Consider the following 6,413-nt stretch of genomic DNA (forward strand, 5'->3'; position numbering starts at 1 on the left):
AGTGCCAACTGAGCTACTTGATTGGAGAGAACAACTTCTTCCTCATCATCAGAAGGTGCTAGAAACTCTATCGACAACATAAATACCATATTAATATATGTCGATGGGCCCTTACCCTTGTGTTTCAACTGCCACTACCAATCTTCAGGACTCTTATTGGAAGAGCTTTCCTCTCTGTATAGGTCTTCCTAAAACTCACGATGCATCCTCCTCATCTGTGTCTTTGTCAGACCCTCAGGGCACCATTAGGGAAGCTTAGTTTTCAAGATCAGCTGATAACGGGTCTCAGTTGACTCTACACGACATACATTAGGGTCCCTGTAGAATATTTCTTCATCGGGAACTCTTGCATTTGTCATCTCCTCAAGCTCTTCTTGATTCCTTGCAAAACAGCCAGCGCGCTTACCAAGCCTTTCATGTACATTGAGTCTACCCCCCAGCCGATCATGCACTAATGCTCTGCCTCTGACTGGCTCATTGATAGTCAAGCCCCGATTACCAGGCTGAAAGCTCCTTTCTGGCCGATTGGCTCGATAGTAACCATTACACTCAGGGCAATTTTCAAAAGTTGGCAATTTAATGCCTTCTTCCCAGCAATGGATGAAAAACGGGCACCTCCAATGATCTTTATGCTGATGCCACTCTTCCCAACGTCTCTCTTCTTGCTGTTGTCGATATCAGTCCTCACATCGATGCCAATCCCCCTACTGCCTTCCTCCCTGTTGTCGTCGATGAGTGATCACAATGCCAAGTCAAGGAGGTTTCTTAGGACTACCACTTTCTTCCAACAAACCCTTTCCTTTTGCGTCATCGGTAGTTATCCGATGTTGGGAGCTACCGATGCGTTCTTCTCAGCAGCCTCTGATGTCAATACCTTGGTCTTACCCTTGGCATCCAATATATTTACTGGGAAAGGATGTTGATCGATTTTCATCGGCTTCTGGGTCTTGGAGTTGTCAAACTTAATTCTCCCAGACTCGATAGTCGATTGCAATTGCTACCTGAACATATTGCACTCATTTGTACTATGTGAAATTGTGTTGTGCCATTTGCAGTACTTGAACTTCTTCAACTCTTCTGCCGATGGAATCACATGATTGGGTGACAGCTTAATTTGACCTTCTTGAAGCAAAAGATCAAATATCTTATCAGCTTTGGTGATGTCAAAGGTGAACTTCTTTGGTTCTCTCTAACCAAAAGGCCAAGATATTGGCCTTTTATTCTTAACCCACTCAGCCAAGCCGATAACCGGTTCTTCATCCGAATCAGAGTCTTCTACCTCATCGACAAATGACACCTTTTTGCTCTAATTCTTTCTATGCTCAAAAACCCTAGTGTTCTGATCAGAGATCCTTTGTACAAGATGACTCAGGCTTTCAAACTCCTGAGAAGCATACTTGTCCTTGAGATGTGGCAATAACCCTTGAAAAGCCAGATTGGCAAGCTGGCGATCATCCAGCACGAGGCTATAGCACTTGTTCTTCACATCTCGTAGCCTCTGCACAAAGCTTTCTACTAATTCATCATTACGTTGCCTCAATTTTACTAAATTAGTAAGCTTTTTTTCATGGACTCCAACAAAGAAGTACTTATGAAATTATTTCTCCAGATCGGCCCAAGTAATAATAGAACTTGGTGGCAATGATATGAACCACGTGAATGCCAATAAAGACAAAGATGATGAAAATAATCAAACTCTTCATTCATCTCTGCCAGCTGCCTCTCCACATTGAATAATGAAGCGATTGACGTGCTCCATTGTCGATGTATCATCTTGTCCAGAGAATTTCGTGAAATCTGGTACCTTGTACCGATTTGGGAGAGGAATCAAATCATATGCTGGAGGGTATGGTGTTCAATAAGAATAAGTATTAACTTTGGGTTTTATCCCAAACTGATCTCTCATGACTTCTGTTATCTTATCGGCCCAATAAGCATCAGCCTCCTACCGATGAACTGGCTGAATTTCTACAGGAGGCACCTGCTGATATACTTCCACATGTCTTTGTGGCACACGATCTCCAGCAATCGGCATATTCGCCGCTACTTGTGGCCCACTAACCTGCTGGACAGGGGGTTCATCGGCTGAGCTGCCAACGCCTGATTCTGAAAGCCACCTTGTATATGACCTTGCTGAGTTCCTCCAACTTCATAGTTCTATTGAACTGTAGGCTGAACAGGTAACTATCCCGACCAACCATTATTAGAATTCATCGGCACAAAGCTTGCCGATGGTTGGTAACTTGCTGACATTGTTGGATAACAATTAGCATAACCAGCTTGAGGCATGAATTGCACCACAGGTTGACTCATAGCAGGGGTCTTCTATTGTGTCGGTAGCAGGCTTGCCAATGAACTGGTATTGCGTGCTTGAAACAAAGGCACCTGGAAACCTCCTGAAATTGGTTGCACAGTAGTCGATGTAGCATATTGAGGTACCTGAGTCATCGGCGAAAAACTAGAGCAGCCGATGGTACAAGATCTTTTCCTCCTACATCAAACACTTGAGGCAACCTAGAGCTAATGGCAAACAACTCCGGAGGCATACCGTATCCCCACCAATTAGCAGGAATCTGGCTGATCTGAGGCACATGCCCTGACATAGCTGATGTCGATAGATCTGTATTGAGTTGAACTCGTTCTTCTGAAAGCACTGGATCTAATCTTCTCAGCGTAGATTTAACATTGGGCGAACCTACTGGAACTGGAGGAGAAGTAACTTCTCTACCCCCAACGGCTGAGGGAGCCGATGGAGCACTGTCCGATGCCAGTCTTGGTTGGTGATAAGCTGGCCCAACATAAAGTGGTGGTGCTTGTCCTTCTTTAAAAGTTTGAACCACAGCATTGTAAACAGTATTGGACAGCACATTAGAGTGGTTAATCAAAGCATGATTTACTGCAGAATTAACCATCTCTTGAAGTTTACCAGGATTGGAGTCAAAGGTAACCTACCGAGGCAACGACTGATTGTGCTTCTGGATGACTTCTTTGCTTCTATTCAAGTTGAATGATTTCAGGTAGAGCTACCTATAATCCTCCATAGCCTTTTCCATGGCCTACTTCTGCTCTTCCTTGAGATTTGCTTCTGATATCGTGATGACGTTCTCTGTGTTGATCTCAAGATTCAGCATGTTGATTGTGTTGATTTGTCCCACCGAGCGTGCCAAAAGATATGTTGATGCAAAAGTGGACACTACAAGAATCTTATGATTTTTTGACTTTCTATTTATGTCATTACATATGAAAATAATGTCACAACATAAGAGTTGTGACAATTATTTGACAAAAAACTATATTTTAAAATATCACTGTCATAAATGGATCATGTGACATCTGTATATTCTTTGTCAAAAGGTATGACATTGGTTATTTGTCATAATATCTGAGACCATGAGCCATTAGAATGATGCGTCCAGCCAAAACGCGTCACTGATGAACCTTTATGAGTGACCCGCTCAGTCTATACGCGTCACTGATGAGCCTTTATGAGTGACCCGTTTAGTCTATACACGTCACTAATAACTCCTTAACAGTGACGCATACAGGGAAGACGCGTCTCTGATAACAGATATAAAAAAAGATAAAATTTAGATCACTGATTTTATATACAGCAAAATAGCAAACAAATCCACACTTTTTCAAACAAGATCCACTCATTTAATACAAGATTCACAATCTCAATTCCATCCAAATAGGACAATAGGGTCGCGAAAAAAGACTACACTGTGCCAGGGCTGTAGAGAAATCTAGATTTAGAGTTTTGCAGACTACTGCCATGCCGCTGTGAAGGTGCCAACGTCCTTGCCGGAGTCCTAGTAGCCCAACATCTCGTAGTAATTTGGATCTGCAACAATTACAAACTATCAGTAGTTTCCATGCAGGTCAATTTTGCTCGATATAACATATTCACAAATCACTACTGTGTAAAGTTCATAATATGTGTCATCAAGCAGGTCCTAGCCATTAACTCTTCCAAGTTCTATAATAGACATCAGTTGCAACCTCTTCCACTATGGCTTGCGAATTGTTCCTAGAGACAACTACAAATAGTAAGTTAAAAATTCCAGCTACCTGGGAGAGCATCATCTAGTGGACCATTTCCTTCTCTTCCAGCAGCCCAGTCTTTCACAGCACTATATGTAAAATTGTAGTCTACCTGAGATATAGCACGATCTGCATCAGATTAACATTTAAAAAATGACAATACCAGATCACATATTCCATACCTCAAATTGACAATAAATAGCAACTTGCCTGACTGTTGGGCAGTAAAAGAAAAGGCAAATCAAGAGAAAAGGCACATGCCGCTACTTGCTACACTACCTGTATAAGTGAACAATACAAAGAAGTGTCATAACCTTGGATAAGTGAGTCTTAATTACATCAGCAAAATAATTGATACACATTGACATCAAAATACACAGATCATGTATTAATCCTTGGAAATTTTCTTTACATGGTTAAGCCAAATTAGCCTCTCAGGTTACCACACGCACACACTTACACCATTGACATCAAAATATTCAAGCTGAAAGAAAAATCTGAGCCAACATGAGAAGAACCAGTGCCCTATATATGAGGAGAAATATTAGTTAGATTGGTAGAGGGTAGTAGTAGTAGTAGTAGTAGTAGTAGTAGTAGTAGTAATTTTTCAGATGCTAACAGCAGCCAATAGGTAAACACATTCAGTTTTAGTCCAGTAGCTATGCAAGAACATGCAGTAATTATAGGTAAACACATTCAGTTTCAGTCCAGTAGCTATGCAAGAACAGGAAGTAATTATAAGTGCATGAGAATCGCATTGGTTAAAAATCCATTTTGAGAATAGCATTCTCACTTACCTTTTAAGCTGAGTGTCATACTGCATGCAAGAGACAATAGATATATTGTAAATGAGGATAGGAAAAATCTGCACGAAGTTTTAGTTTAACACTTTGACTAGACCTACAACAGATCTTGCACCAAACTAGATTGAGTAAAAATAAGTTTATACAAAGATGACCAGCACTCATTATCACAAAATCCTTCGTCGTCAAAAATTGAAGACTTGCAATAGCAGACATGGATCAGCAGGGTTCTTCAACCCCATGTTTAGCTTGCATTAAACATTGTACCAACAAAAATTCATGATGCATCCTGAAACTCATGATAATGGTCTTGCAAAATTTCTGGCATTCTAAACATTTAAAACCTTAAGAGGTGCATTCTAAACATTTAAAACCTTAAGAGTATGACGTATCTATTTGTACATCTCAAAAAGAACTCTCAGCCTTCTCACAACATATTGAACAACAATATAATTAGAAAAATAATTTATAAATATTCAACTGAGAATAATCCATCCAGAAATTAATGTATGAAGAACTGCTCACCTATATAGTGTTATTGAGTAGTGTTATAATCTGCAGTACAGAACCAAAACACAAAGCAGTATATATTAAATAAATTTACAGACTCACAAATGGTCAGATAAATTCAGTAGCAACACCTCCTCATCTGCAGCCCCATCGATCTTCCATGTGGTGCGGTCTCTAGTGATCTTCCTTTCCTCAAGCAGCTCTAGGGTTCCAGGCGATTTCCCCCATAAACCAAACCTAGATCAGGAGGAACAACCTGTGATCTACAAGAAAAGCAGGAAGGGGAAGAAATTAAATTAGACCTCAGATCTAGATTTGGAATGAAAAAAAGGGAGGAAACAAACAACCTGTCACCGGCTCTCCGCAGATTCTCCACCGACATGGATCAGCGTCGCGGCTCTCCGGCTGGGCCTCCTTGTCACAGGCTCCTTTGGACGCGGAACTTGGGGATAGATCCACGTTCACGGGCTTCTTCGACGATGGATCTTGGGGACAGTGGCAGGATTGAGGCACTGGCCGGCCTTGAACGAGAGGAGGGAGCACTGTCTTGGGGTAGGAGCGGAAGCTGAGGTAGAGGAGCGGAGGACGGGAGAGAGAGGCCCGAGTAGACGGAGGCGGCACGCCGCATGCGAGCGCGCAGCGCGGAGGGAGATGGGCGGCGCCAGGAAGGCGGGCATGCGTGCAAGTGTGCGGCGCGGAGGGAGGGAGATGGGCAGCGCTGGGTTGTGTGGTGGGTGGGGCATTGGGGCATGCCGCATGCGGGGATAAGGTTGAAGGGCTCTCTTTTTTCTTTTTTTTATTCTAATAAACTGGACGCAAATTTTTTTTCCTGTTACGCGGTGAGAAGCCTGGGCAAAAATAACCGAGAACTGAAACCGAAACCGAAATAACCGGAACCGAAACCGAAAATTTCGGTTAGCTGTTCGGTTCCGATCAAATTTCGGTTCCCAGGTTCGGTTAACCGAAATAACCGAAATTCATAAAACAAGTCCAATAAACCTTACAGCATAGGCCTAATACCACCTTAACCCTAAATATAAAAGGTGAATGACACCT

General features: G+C 42.2%; 1 long non-coding RNA gene across 2 annotated transcripts; it reads right to left on the reverse strand.

Annotated features, from left to right (window-relative positions):
• LOC110433033 lies at positions 3,578–6,074 on the reverse strand. Of its 2 annotated transcripts, XR_002450410.1 has the most exons (5): positions 5,705–6,074; positions 4,505–5,620; positions 4,227–4,323; positions 4,072–4,156; positions 3,578–3,844 (listed from the first exon to the last, which is right to left on the reverse strand). It is a non-coding gene; the product is annotated as an uncharacterized LOC110433033 (long non-coding RNA). The 2 variants fall into 2 exon arrangements; XR_002450409.1 differs by having other exon boundaries at positions 4,227–5,620.

The sequence above is a fragment of the Sorghum bicolor genome, chromosome 2 (genome assembly GCF_000003195.3).
Source record: "Sorghum bicolor cultivar BTx623 chromosome 2, Sorghum_bicolor_NCBIv3, whole genome shotgun sequence".
Classification (NCBI taxonomy): Eukaryota; Viridiplantae; Streptophyta; class Magnoliopsida; order Poales; family Poaceae; genus Sorghum; species Sorghum bicolor.